Genomic DNA, 14,895 nt, shown 5'->3' on the forward strand with positions numbered 1-14,895 from the left:
CCGCATACAATAGCCCCGCTAGCGGTGACTTTGGATTTGTCTGTGGTTACAATGAGATCTATGAGGGTTTGGGAGTGCTCCGTCACCCTAGTGGGTACGGTAACAAGCTGAGTGAGGCCATATTGATTACATAACCCATTAAAGGACTTGAACAGGGGTGTTTCTTTACGCAAAACATCAACATTCCAGTCGCCCAAACTGTAGTACTCAATACCGTCCACCTTTGCTAAGCTCTCTTCAAACAGCTCAAAGAAGTCATTCTGGTCAGGGGGTCTATAGACAGCACATATTAGTATATTTTTAGCATGTTCAAAAATTATCTCGACCCATACAGTTTCAAGAGAGCTGTGGTGTAGGTCTGGGCGAGTGATAAAATTTAAATCATTGTGAATATACATGCAAACACCACCTCCCTTCCTGTTCCTATCATTCCTAATGACAGTGTAATTGGCTATTTCAATGCTAGCATCTGAGAATGAGTCATCGAGTTTAGTTTCTGAGAAGGTTAAAATTTGGACCTTACCATCAAGAAACATAGCTTGGATTTGTTCCAGTTTGGGTTTCAAACTGTTGACGTTGAGATGAATCATTTTCAGTCCTCTTTTCACAAAAGTACCTTTCATGTCTGAGGTGGCCAGATAACCATGATCAGGGCTGGGGGAGGGGGTTTCCTTTGTGTCCGTCTGTAGTGGGGGGAGGGGGGCGGTGGGGGGCGGTGGGGGTGGGGGGGAGGTCAAGTTCCTTTGTTGTTCGAAACCCCAGACACCGAGCGATCCACGAAGTCTCTTCGGCAAGAATGTCCGTCTGTTGTGGGGGAGGGGGGCGGTGGGGGTGGGGGAGAGGTCAAGCTCCTTTGTTGTTAGAAGCCCCAGACACCGAGCGATCCACGAAGTCTCTTCGGCACGGGGGATCGAGTTGTCGGCGCAGGTTGAATCGAAGCCAAGATATTTAGCAAGCCACGACTGATTACGATCCCTGTAGACCCTCTGATCCGAAGCCTCTGTGGTGGGCGCGGGGGCCATGCAGGGCGCCGCCGTGGGGGGCCGCAGTGGGCTCCGCACGCCCAGGTCTGGTGTAGTGTTGTTGTCCTCCTCGCGCCGAACTGTTCCCGCGTTGGTGTTGCCGCCGGGGTCCGTGGGTGCGATCGCGGGTGCGGTCGCCGAGTGTTCACCGCCGGGGGCCCGTGAGTCAAGGGTGTCGTGGTCGGAGGCCAATGTCTCGGGCTCTGCGACATAACTGTCCTCACGCCGAGCTGTTCCCGCGGTAATGTCGGGGTCCAGGGACTCGGGGCCCGCGGTGGCGTCCGTGTGGTGGGGGTCTTCGCTGGTCACAGACTGGGAAAACAACTCAGTTTCTCGCGCAATACGAGCAGCTGCTTGCCTCGTCAGTACCGGGCCTGGATGTTGTTCTACGTCTCCACAAAGTAACAGAAGAAAAACAAGCAAAGAGCGCCTGTTTCCACTGAAATTCGGGGGTTTGTTTCTTGTAGAGATCAAGCCATAGATGGTTGCATCTCCGATGCCGAGATGTTTTTTCTCCAAGCCATCATGCTGGTAGAAGTCGCTGTGTGACTCCTGTTGATCACGTACATACAGCTCCTTGTCCATTGTATGTACGTCCCATGATAAACTTTGGCACAAATCCGTAATCCACGCAAGTAGCAACAGTAGTAACACCAGAAAAGAAAAAAATATCCTATCCTTTGTTACCGACCGTGTCGGCGACGCGAAGCGGAGCCGTTTGTAGAGCCGTTTGCGTACGGAGCGGAGAGAGAGAGAGAGAGACGTCTGCTCTTCATGGCTGCTGAGTGTGGTGACTCCTTGTGGCAAATGCGTGTTATCTCCTAAAAGACAGAGCCCTGGAGATTCTGGCAGAGTCACTCCCAACCAGTCACCAAGTTTCCCAAGTACTTCTTTCCAGAAGGGCAGTCCCAAAAAGCATGCATGAATGTTCCATTATCTCCCTTAGATTTCCAACATCTTTAAACCCATCCTAAAAAGCCACGCAGGTCTTGATGGCTGGACGTGGACCTGTTTCAGAGGCGCAAATATCACAGGCTATCAAGCCTGTCTTCTGGACAGCCTGCAGCAGCCAGTTGAATGCTTCATCAATTAACAGAGCTCAGGACGGGTTGGGTAGCTCCTCTCACACTGCAGGCACCAGTAGACATGGGGGTCTGGCTGGGAGTGGGTATTGATACACTGCTGGCAGTAAACGTGTCCACATGGAATGGCAACAGGGTCCTTCAGGGGGGAAGAGCACAGAGAGATCTGACATGGTCTGCAGTCTGAACACTGGAGCTCAACTCATTGGGAAAAAGAGGACGAGGAGAGACAAAATGTGTTAAAGAGACGGAGGCAAAGTTATAAAGATCACTGAAGTCTAACATAATGTTCACATCCTACCTTGGTTATAAAATTAGAATATTGTGTAAAAGTTCATTTTCTTCTGTAATGTGAGTTTACTATGAGAAACGTCACAGCTTGGGCATGTCCGTCTGGACGTGTAGATGTGTACACATTTTTACGATCTATATGGGTTTGCCACTCTGACATCATGCTATGATGTCACTGTGATGTCCGGCACATCTTGTCCACGTATCCGTGTATCTCTGAAGGTCACGCCTGACACTGTGGTTTCCCTGACACATCACTGTGACATCACAGGTGACACACCGGGTTTGGGGCATGCATGCAAGCGGTCTTTTAAATAAACCCATTCCCAAGATGCACCGCAATCTTTCATGGGCAGATGTGACTTATGGGGGCTGGTGTATTGCCGGCTTATAGTGTCTAAAAAGACATATTTAGCCACTTGTGTGCATGCCCCACCCACTGAAATCAAAATAGTAAAATCGCTAAACCAATAGAAAGCAGTAAATTAAAACATTTTAACACTCATCTTTTCTTTTTCTCTAATTACAATCTAAAATATGAACCCTTGTTGTAAAAAAAAAACTAAGTTGTCCTTTAAGATGTTAGCTCCATGTTCCCTACATTGCTGTGTGTGTGTGTGTGTGTGTGTGTGTGTGTGTGTGTGTGTGTGTGTGTGTGTGTGTGTGTGTGTGTGTGTGTGTGTGTGTGTGTGTGTTGTGTGTTTGGAGATTTTCAGAGACCTTTTTCGGCTGTTTTCTCCAGTTTAGCTTGGGTTATCCATCGCCTCCGTCATGGATAATAATGACGTTAACCACTACCCTAAAATTGGCACTTTAGAAACCGTTACACACCACACACACACACACACACACACACACACACGCACACACACACACACACACACACACACACACACACACACACGTTCCCCCGTAGCTTGATCTACCTACGTGTATTGTATTATCAAAGCAATAAGAACATAAAACAAATTGGTGATACTTACTAAGCACTGTCAGGTTTACATAAAAAATGTGGTACTCTCACTATGGTATTTTTCCTCTTGTAAACCTAATGTGCACAAGATATTTTAATTTAGAGAGGTTATTTTACAGGTTCCAGTCAGTGTTTTATGTCTTTAATGCCGATGGTCAATGGTTCAAGTCTCACCTCATGCAGACTATTTAAATTGCATATTATAGTGCTCGGAAGAGCTCTGCTTCTAGTTTTTCTTTGATTTCTTTTCCCACTTTTCCCTTACTTTACCTTCCTGCTTTTTTTGCTTTCCTTGCAGCTATATTTTCTTTTTATTTTAGTGTGTTTTTCATTTTCAATGCATAAATTAAATGAAAAAAGGGAGTAAAACACACACAGCCCCACTCACACATTGGAAGGCCAATATCAGTCACCAGCTTTCAATTAAATAATCTAACTTGGTTAAAATAGAGTTTGAAGTTATAATTTGTTTAGATGGGAAAGGGGTGTTTCTGATTAAATGGATATGAAATATCTCAATTCGGAATCAAGCAATTTAAAATCTGCCTGGCTGGAGCTAGAGCAGACATTAGAATGGCCCCAAATAAAACATGTTTGAAAGTGAAATACTTGTAAATACATTACCTACTGTCCACCACTAGGGGGAACTAAAGGCCACACCTCAAGTCATGAATCAGCACCATGGACAGCACACAGAATGATTGTGGCACTGGTGCTGATTCAGTAGCAACATGGGCAGCACGCTAAAGAGCTATATTATATTTTCCTCCATGCCTTAACCCTAAACTTATCCCTAAACTCTTTTGCCATGTTGTACTATGTAAAGCAGAAAAAAATATATATATTTCAAACAGCCGATCTACATCGACATGTTGTGAGCATGTAGATCAGCTATTTGAAATATTTAAAAATGTTTTTTTCAAAATAGTAAAACATGGCAAAAGAGTTTAAAATAGAGCCCTAAAAGTACTTACTGAAACGCTATCAGTGGGGCTGACTCGCAGATCTCACAGATCTTCAGCTATCTCTCCACTAACAACAGTCACTATCCATCTTGGATCCCACTCAGATTTGTCAATGCAACAATCAATGCAACATCAAAATATCAAATTCATTAGACCAAACTTACAGGCTCATGGCTTCTCACCGCTTCACATAGAGAGAGAACTGCACTCCAACACAGCCTGGCTCAAACTAAACTAGGTGGCAGTCCTTTTAAACTGGACAAATTACAGTTGATGCAGGCATGATACTTTTTTATGCTGAACATTCCACTAGAGTGTTCTCAATACAATGAACCAAACTGCATGAAATGGATGGATGGATGGATAGATGGATGGATGGATGGATGGTTGGGGGCGCGGGTGTGGGTGGATATTTATTAGATATTCTACATAATTACGTCATCACACAATGACATCACAACATTGTCATCACAACCACTGTAATGTCCTTTAAAAGTAAACGTCCAATTAACAAAGTGTCATTCAACAACTTGATCCACACTGTTGTTTAACAAACTTACCCAGTAAATTTGTTTCACTGATTCAAGGTGGTGCTGGTGTGTGAAATGTTTCACTGGACAATACATCTGACAGGAGGACCTAAAGTGTACTACCATGCAGCTGTGGTAGTCGGACACAAGCTGTACTCATTTGGAGGATGCAACGACATTCATAACAGAGATCAAATTGAAGTCCACATCTTCAACACATTTGTCTTTGTTTTGGAGGAAGTTGTCCTCAGTTACCAATGACAGAGGACAAAGTCCCATTGAGGTTCCCCCCAGGCGCTATGGCCACACAGCTGTGCTGGTTGAAGAAATTGTCTACATCTGGGGAGGACGGTATCCTTACTGCAATGTGCTTTATGCCTTTGATGTCGACACCCACAGCTGGTTCAAACCCAAGGTTTCTGGGACTATTCCAGGAGCAAGGATGTTCCACTCAGCCTGTGCCCTGGGGATGGTCATGTATGTGTATGGAGGACAGACCCAGGTGATTGGCTATACTAATGACATGTACAAGTTGGACACCAGCATAATGGTCTGGACTTTAATTAACTCCAGAGGACCTCCACCACCTGCTTCAAGAGGTCACTCTGCCACCATCATAGGAACTAAGATGTTTATATTTGGGGGTTATGGGGGTGTCTGCAACAACAGCGTCACAGTGTTTGACACAGAGACCAACTGTTGGTTGAGCAAGCCTTCTGGACACCTCCTCCCAGAAGGACGCTGTAGTCATTCAGCCTTTGCCTACAATGGAGAGCTGTACGTATTTGGTGGCTACGGGAACAGGAACCAGTACTTCAATGATCTGTGGAAATTCAGTCCACTGACCTTGTCCTGGAAGCAGGTTGAGCCCAAGGGGAAAGACCCCCGTTGGATGCAAGGGATGTGCTGTTGCATGGTGGGAGATTGTATTATCATCCATGCACACATATACACAGGAAACAGCCTCATTTCTGGCGTCCTGTACATCCTAGACTTAAATCCTAGCCTGAAGATGTTATGCAAGCTAGCAGTCACTCAGCATGGTCTGGAGCTGTCTGAACTCCCACATAACATCAGGTGGGAACTGAAAGCCATGACTACCAACAGTAACAGAAAATAACCCCCCCCCCCCTCCACCCCCCCCACACACACACACACACACACACACACACACACACACACACACACACACACACACACAACAGGGTCCAACAAAGATGGTTATGAGAAGGTGATGAAGAGGAAGATAATGAAGAAAAAGGTGATGACTTTCAGGAGAATATGCAGATGAAGTAAAATACAGAATATCTTTGTTGACAGTGAGATTTGAACTAAAAACTCTACAAGAATACACGTAGTGAGGAAGTAACACTGCTGTTAAATTCATCACTGTACCAGATGCCATTAGTATGACATCACATCACTCATCTCCATATTTGGGCAGACAGACAGAAAGACAGATTTAGCTCTGTAAGAGATTAGCCGTCCATAAGATCTGTCTGTCTGATTGAGCTAATCTCACTAACCACAGTTATATTTTATTTTTTTTAAACATTCATCAAAGATGAGTTGCCATGAAATCACAACGTGATCTTGCAGAAAGGCTATTTTCACCAAAGATATTTGATTTATAGAGTGTAAACAGGAGCAGCCCTAGTACAGAGCTTTGGTGGATCCCGGTCAACTAAACTATAGAGGGTTTAAAGTGGCTAAACTGCTGTCATGATTACATCCACACACAATGTGAATATTATGCAGAGTTGAAGTGACTTAGGGACAAATGTATATTCATAAAACCATCTGCTGACCAGATATATTTTATATGGGGTTTATGTGCACTTACTATACATCCATGTATGTGATGTGTTATAAAAGTAACTATATATTACATTGTTACATTATGAAAGGCTATGACACGTTAATCACTCTCCTGATAGATGATTGTTGCAGATATTAGGCACATGCCTTTGTCATAACATCATTTCAGATATTAAAATATCAGCAAGATGGCCGTAGGAATAGCTATGCTTGGAACTCCAAAACTCCATGTATTCTAATGTACTTATAGTGCCAACATTCTGAAAAATGCTCCAAGGTCCACAGGGTTGAAAAATACAATATCTGAAGAATAACCCACTTTTAGGACATTGGCCATTGATTGGTTAATTGCGACCGTAGGTCGCATTTACTATCAAACCCTGCACAGAGTGTAAGTCAGTCCGTCAGTCCGTCAGTCTGTCTGTCAGTCTGTCTGTCACACCTCACACGTCACACTTTTTCCCTGCTTATATCTCCGCAACCGTTGCCCCGATCCATGCCAAATTTTGCACACACGTTCCTTGGCTGCCAAACTACAACCTCCAAGGACCCCCGGAGCTCCAGGGACCCCCAGGTCCCTGGGGGACCCCCAGATGTAAAAAATGACCAAATGCGCAAACATGACCAAATGACCACCCCAACGGGGCTGCTCACGGGGAATTCCCGGGGACCAGCGACTCCTGGTGCTCCAGAATGGATGCAAAAGTGGTGGCGCCCCCAGTGGAGGACCCCCTGCCACTGCAGCGCACAAGGCCGATTCTTGCAAAACACATTTTTGGACACTGCTCCTACAATTTTTGCCCTAAAATCACGCACATCGGTACACAGTATGTCTACACTCATCCCATCAACATGAATCTCTCCCATATAGCGCCACCTCCAGGCCGATTTTTAAAAACACATTTCTGGACACTGCTCCTACAGATTTTGCCCTAAAATCACGAAAATCACTACACAGTATGTCTACACTCATGTCATCAACATGGATCAGGAAGATTTTGGCAAAACACATTTTTGCCCTATTTGTGGAGATAAGTGACCTACGGTCGCTTATCTCCCGATTAGGGAGTCTTACTGGTTACACTTATACCAATTTCTCAACGTGCATTTTTATAAAATAGGCCTATAGATTACTCTTAGATGTATAGTCTCATAAGTCAATATTGTTTGCAGGTGTTTTCATGAAATGTATACACACACAATGATGGACTATACATCAATGGTTCCCAAACCTTTCAGCTCAGGATCCACAAGAGACTCGCAGTATATAGAATATTAACAATGCAAGGTTGTAGTGCATTTTCAGTAGAATAATCTTTGATAAATCAATTTCACTTTGGCTTGTCAAAATTAAAAGAAATGGACAAAGTGACCAATATTATCAGAAACACTGTGATTGACTTTTGAATGACTCACAAGTCTCTAACTCTTAAGTGTACAAATGTACTCTTAACTTGTCAAATTTCCATTTTTGCCATGGACATAGAAAATGACCTGATATTACCAAACACACATAGGTAGCCCTGAATGACCATAACAAGTCTGTAACTCTTAAGTGTACAAATACTCTTATGTTATGATCCTTGTGTATTTAATGACAGTTTCAGGTATACATGATTGTAGCCAACAGTACATCAATAATATATGTTTTGTATTTTTTACTTTTTATAAAAATGTGAGAAAAACTTAGAAGAATATTCGTTCAAACAATATGGGTGGAGAGATGGACCTCCTGGAGGAGTCATTTCCAGGACCTTGGGCGCTTTGGTGGAGGATTCCCTTCTTGTCTCAGCTGTTTGCCTATTCCTTCAAGAAAGCCATCCACCTCACTGGAGGGGAGAGGGAAAAAAAGAAACAATTAATCATCAATTCAAATCCAGATAAGACCCTTCAAAAAGAAGAAAAGAGAGAAATAAAATCAGTAAACTTTTGATAATCTGAAAGTTAAACTTGTTTCTTAAATGCATAATGCATACATGTGAAGTGTCTCACTGAAATGTATGCATTAATGCTAATGTCATGTAGTATTTATTTGTTGTACCTCTGATGCAAGCCTGGGCCATCTAGGAACAGACACTCCGCTTCCTCGAGGACCACACCCTGTACCTGTGCATTTGCACATATCGTGGCCTGTCGGTGGAAGAAAGGAGAAGAACATCACTTTGTGAGGTTTCCACTCTGTCTCCATTCACCCAAGCATTGTGAAGCAGTTTGGATTCATTTTTTCAAGCTGTCAATGTGTTGTGCATGAACTGTTAACCTCTTTACGGAATATGTGTGGTATATCCCTTGTATGGAAGACGCGAGTACATCCATCATTGTGTTTGAACAGAGCTGGTACAGAAAGGGGATTTACACATGGCATTAATATGCATTTTATGCTCTCAATAACTCCTAAATGAAACCGCACGCTTTTAGTGTACGCTCCTCTTATGTACAGTGAGTGGTGTGGAACAAACTACTCACTTCTGGAAACAACTCACTGAGGATGAACTCAATCTTGTTTTCGAGAGACCACTCCAACAAGTCACTGTGTCCAAGAGACTCGCCTTGTATGACCACAAAGCGTGAGACTGCTCGTCGTCCTTGAAATAAAAAGGAGCATGACATTTTGGGTCCTCCAAAAACCTCTCCAACCCCTTGGATGGCTCTTCACCTGTGAGCACAGCCTGCACATACATGCATTTCAAAGTCCTGGATAATAGTGGAAATATAGAGTTACATATCGTCGTTGTCGGGTGAAAACCTTGTATATCCAAAACTGTTTGTTTTGCAATTATCATTTTAAAAATGATTTAAACTAGTGAAAACAGCCAATCTACTTTGTGTGCTTGTAGATCTGCTGTTTTCACTACTTTTGTGCGATGGCCTTGTATGATGAGGCAGGGCTTTACTTTGCGAAAGAACACATTTGAAACTTGGAGATACGAGGTTTCCGCCCGACAACGACGATATATAGGTGCATTTTTCAACCTACTTTGAGGCGTTTAGTCGTCCCTCCCAATGACATACATCTACTAGAACATCCACTTCCCTTTTCCGCTTCAGGGCTGCAGAAATGTGTTACGCACCATTTCAGGGGCTCTTAGCTCCTCACGGGGTGGCGGGTCAGGGTACCTCGATGGGTGGAACTGATTAATCAGCTCTGCACACAAATAGCTCCACAATCCACTCCGCCCCGTTTCGCACACTGCAATGAGGGGCTACTCCCCTAACTCTGATTTACACCCTGGAATGGAATAAAATGTCCATATACAGCAGGGTTCCCCAATTAGTTTTCCCCAAGGGCCGAATCACGTCTAGGGTACCAAGCCGAGGGCCACAACATTGCAGGGGGCGACGGTGGTGTTCCCGCTACTCCAGCGACAGTTCAGATATCGTCGTTGACGGGTGAAAATCTTGTATGTCCAAAACCGTTCGTTTTGCATTTATCATTTAAAAAATGATTTAAGCTAGTGAAAACAGACGATCTACAAGCACACAATGTCTCGCACACAACGCCTCGCACCGCAAGGAGTTGTGTGCTTGTAGATCGGCTGTTTTCACTACTTTTGTGAGACGGCCTTGAATGATGAAGCAGGGCTTTACTTTGCGAAAGAACGTACAAATTTGGCAACGACGATTTGACAACGACGATATTCTAGTGTTGCTGCTCTTATACCACCATTATTACTGGGGTTGGTGGGGGCCTGACAGTAGCCCCCCGCGGGCCGCAAATGGCCTGCGGGCGGCCTATTGGGGAACCCTGATATACAGTATGGGCATTCCCAGATGATGCCCTGTTAGGGTACACGCTTATGCCCATATATCATCAAACCCAGGCCCTAACTAGCCAAGGCCCCGCTTGGCTTTACTAATTAACATACGTAGATATGTTTAATATGCCCAGATATGGAGGCAATCAGGCAATCTGGTATACTTCCCCTTCTTGATAACACTCTCAAGAAGGGTAAGTGTTGCAGATTGCCTAATTGACTCAGAGGGTGTACACATGAAAGCAAATGTACCCGTACCGGTCCATTTGGTTCCATTTGTACACTATTAATCAGAATCATTGGGGCGGCATAGCTCAGGGCATAGCTCAGGGGTAGAGAAACCGCTATTAGAGCACGAAGGGTTCCCGAAGGGTTCCCAGTTCGAATCCGGGCTCCCCCTGAGTTAATGTCGAAGGGTCCTTGGGCAAGACTCTGAACCCCACATTGCTCCCGGTGAGCAGGTTGGTGCCTTGCATGGTTTCCTCTGCCACCGGTGTATGAATGTGTGCGTGAATGGGTGAATGTAATGCACAATCTCTGTAAAGCGCTTTGGATAAAAGCGCTATATAAATGCACCATTTACCATTTATCATTGGTCACACCTGTGAAGGAAGTAAGGAAGAGGCCCAGTTTCTTCCCAATATGGCTGCTGTGCAAAGAGCCTATTGCCTGTAAAATCATGGGACCCTGGTGGGGATGGTAGAACCGTTTTTGATGGTAAAGCTGTCACAGAGCACTCACAGGCATGATGGCACCATTGTTTAATAACCAAGTTTATTTACACAATGATATCAACCAAAAGATATACAGAGAAGGGTCATTATCATACAGTATACCTCACAAAACAAACTGATACCACTAATTCTCAGCCTCAAAGAGATAGCTCACCCCCAAAAAGACTTTCCCCCCCTATCGATTACTCAACATTTACAATTTAGATATTTAGTAGATGCTCTTAATCCAGCACGAGTTACAATAAGCAAGCACCACATGAATTTGATGCCGATGTTTTTGTCGCATTCCTAAAACTAATTTTGAGTCTCCAACTTATTGGCTCAGGAATGGACAAAAACTAAAATATCTCCATGAATTCAAGGCTTCATGGGGTGTGTTGATATGTTATGTTGGGGGTGGACTATCCCTTTAAGCCCATGACCCACCTAATTCCCACACACTTTGCTAGTTTGCGATGGCTCAGGGTAGAAGACAGGGTTAAGCAAATATCAATTGGATTGGTACAGTGCCCTCAATACCCCTCACGCCTGTCAAACTACATCTCCAAAGTGAGTGTTTCCTTTTCCTTTATTTATTCAGGGGAGCCCATTGAGAGCCTCTTTAGGACACCCTGATTACAGCAATGGAAAAACTACAGCAAACAATTGAGTCATAATACAACATCAGAGATGCACATAAAATGTTTTTAAATAAAACAGGTACAATCACTATGTAGAGTGTCCTCAAGCAGCACTTTAAAACCGTTTTTGATGGTAAAGCTGTCACAGAGCACTCACAGGCATGATGGCACCATTGTTTAATAACCAAGTTTATTTACACAATGATATCAACCAAAAGATATACAGAGAAGGGTCATTATCATACAGTATACCTCACAAAACAAACTGATACCACTAATTCTCAGCCTCAAAGAGATAGCTCACCCCCAAAAAGACTTTCCCCCCCTATCGATTACTCAACATTTACAATTTAGATATTTAGTAGATGCTCTTAATCCAGCACGAGTTACAATAAGCAAGCACCACATGAATTTGATGCCGATGTTTTTGTCGCATTCCTAAAACTAATTTTGAGTCTCCAACTTATTGGCTCAGGAATGGACAAAAACTAAAATATCTCCATGAATTCAAGGCTTCATGGGGTGTGTTGATATGTTATGTTGGGGGTGGACTATCCCTTTAAGCCCATGACCCACCTAATTCCCACACACTTTGCTAGTTTGCGATGGCTCAGGGTAGAAGACAGGGTTAAGCAAATATCAATTGGATTGGTACAGTGCCCTCAATACCCCTCACGCCTGTCAAACTACATCTCCAAAGTGAGTGTTTCCTTTTCCTTTATTTATTCAGGGGAGCCCATTGAGAGCCTCTTTAGGACACCCTGATTACAGCAATGGAAAAACTACAGCAAACAATTGAGTCATAATACAACATCAGAGATGCACATAAAATGTTTTTAAATAAAACAGGTACAATCACTATGTAGAGTGTCCTCAAGCAGCACTTTAAATGTCTCTATTGAGACCAATCGAGACAGTTTAAGCGAGTGACACCCACACAGCCGCAACACTGGAGGGAGCCACCATAATCTTGGTACCACCCACATTTAGAACAGAACAAACATGGGGAAATGTCTCATTCTACTGCTCAGCCACCAAAATGTGGAATGCCCCCCTGACATCATCCATTAAAGAGGTGGTGCCATAGTTGTGTACTTTTTCTGTTTAGTATGGAGGTAACATTACCCTAATAGACCCCCTGGTGTGGTTATAATATGCCCTGTCATTCCCTGTGTATTTTTGGTTACTTCCTGAAAGATGAAAGCCTCCGAGTCAAAATGCACAATTGAAATACACTGATAAGACATCATTATATCACCCCCTCCCCTTTTCACCATCCAACAACATATGTAGGGGTGGCTAACTTCAGCTGAGTCACCACCCACCTGACCACCAGGCATACTTAATGAACAGGTGTGTGTGGCCACATAAAGCTTTCTGTGTGTGTGTGTGTGTGTGTGTGTGTGTGTGTGTGTGTGGGGGGGGGGGGGATCACGGCACCCCATTTAGGAGTTGTAACACTGGTTTCTATCCAAACTGGCAAACGAATCTATCAGGAGACCACAAGGGGAGGTCAATGTAATTTCCCATCTCCTTTGTACATTCAGTATAGTGTTTTGTATTTGTTGATGATATGTATTATTGTGTTAATTTTGTGTTGATGAATTGAATAGGACCGCAATGGAAACAAGTCCCCAGGACTTTGTTTGTGTTATCCTTTTAGCCTTAATGACTCACTGTACCGTGCTGTTTTGACTATTAAAGTATTCAATCAATCAATAATCATGTCCTGAACATAATCAACCCCTGTTCATTGTTCTCCACAAAAATCATATTATTAAATTGATGGTATAAGCCACATCCAAGCATCTATTTTGATGGGCTGCATCCATCGAGAGAGAAGGCTTTGTTTTTAAATAGGAAACGTGTTAATGTCGAAAAGATCTCCTGTTAACAAAAAGGGTATTGTAAACTTACACTAACATTAAGCCTTAATATGTTTTTAATTTAAATCATATGCATGTGAGTGGTGGTCGAACAGTGACAAGACTTTTATGTCCTGAACCATAACACATGGTACAATATAGATCCATGCATAAACACCATGCTATTCTTCTGAGAACACCCGTCAGCTTACTCCTCCTCATCCTCATCCGAAGGGCATAGATCGCATAGCTTGGCCACCAGCACTGTAGAATAGAGATAAATATCATTTATTTTTGGGGATGTTTACGATTATAGGGTTAGAGAGGTAAAGCAATAAAGAAATTTTACATTAATGCATTTTGCCACTTGCATTTCTGGCCTGGAGTGAGTATAGACAGTATACTGTCTATAATGTCTGTATACAGACAATGAGTATAGACAGAGAGTACAGACAGACCAGGGCCTGACTTATAATAGGGCTTGATGTGCTGAAGCACAGGGCAACAACCACAAGGGGGCACCAGAGGATCAACTATCGAGGTGTGTGTGTGCGAGTGGTTTGAGATGGTTGTTTATGCCTTCCAGTCGAGTCTGCTCTGATCCACACCTTTGAATGAGAAGACAACTGTGTTGTGTCACATACTATTCTCCCCTGTTTCAGGTAAATATATGGAGAAACATTATCCCATCAATAATGGTTCATGCTATTGCCCTGCACCAAACTAGGTCCAAGCACAGGGACCACTTTATTTCTTGATTTTCATTATTATTAATTTCAAAACATTTTCAAAATAAATCCCCCCAAAATACTCAAATTATCATTGAAAAATATATGCACATACAGTATACAAGTATACAGACAATAAACACAGTTACCTCCAGCTGTTGGCCTTTGGAAGGGGTCGAAAGCGCGACAGGCGTTGATCAGTTTTCCCAGCATTTTAGGGCAGTCCTCAGGAAGTGCTTCCAGCACTCGCTTCTCCACCCACACTCGCTTATAGACGTCAAAATCTGTGGTACAATCTGTTATGAGAGAAATTGTTATTATACGTACCGTACATAAAGTGTGCAAGAAAGGCACAGAAAGTGCGTTAACCACTGTTTTTGGGACATACACACCGTCGAGAGGTTTCTGGCGGGTTGCGATTTCCCACAGGACCATTCCAAGACTGGGAAAAAGAAAAATACAGTGTGGTTTGGTTCATTCATTCGTTTCAGTTAATTGATTATCCTCTGAAT

Source organism: Nannobrachium achirus (assembly GCF_963921795.1).
Source record: "Nannobrachium achirus genome assembly, chromosome: 14".
NCBI lineage: Eukaryota > Metazoa > Chordata > Actinopteri > Myctophiformes > Myctophidae > Nannobrachium > Nannobrachium achirus.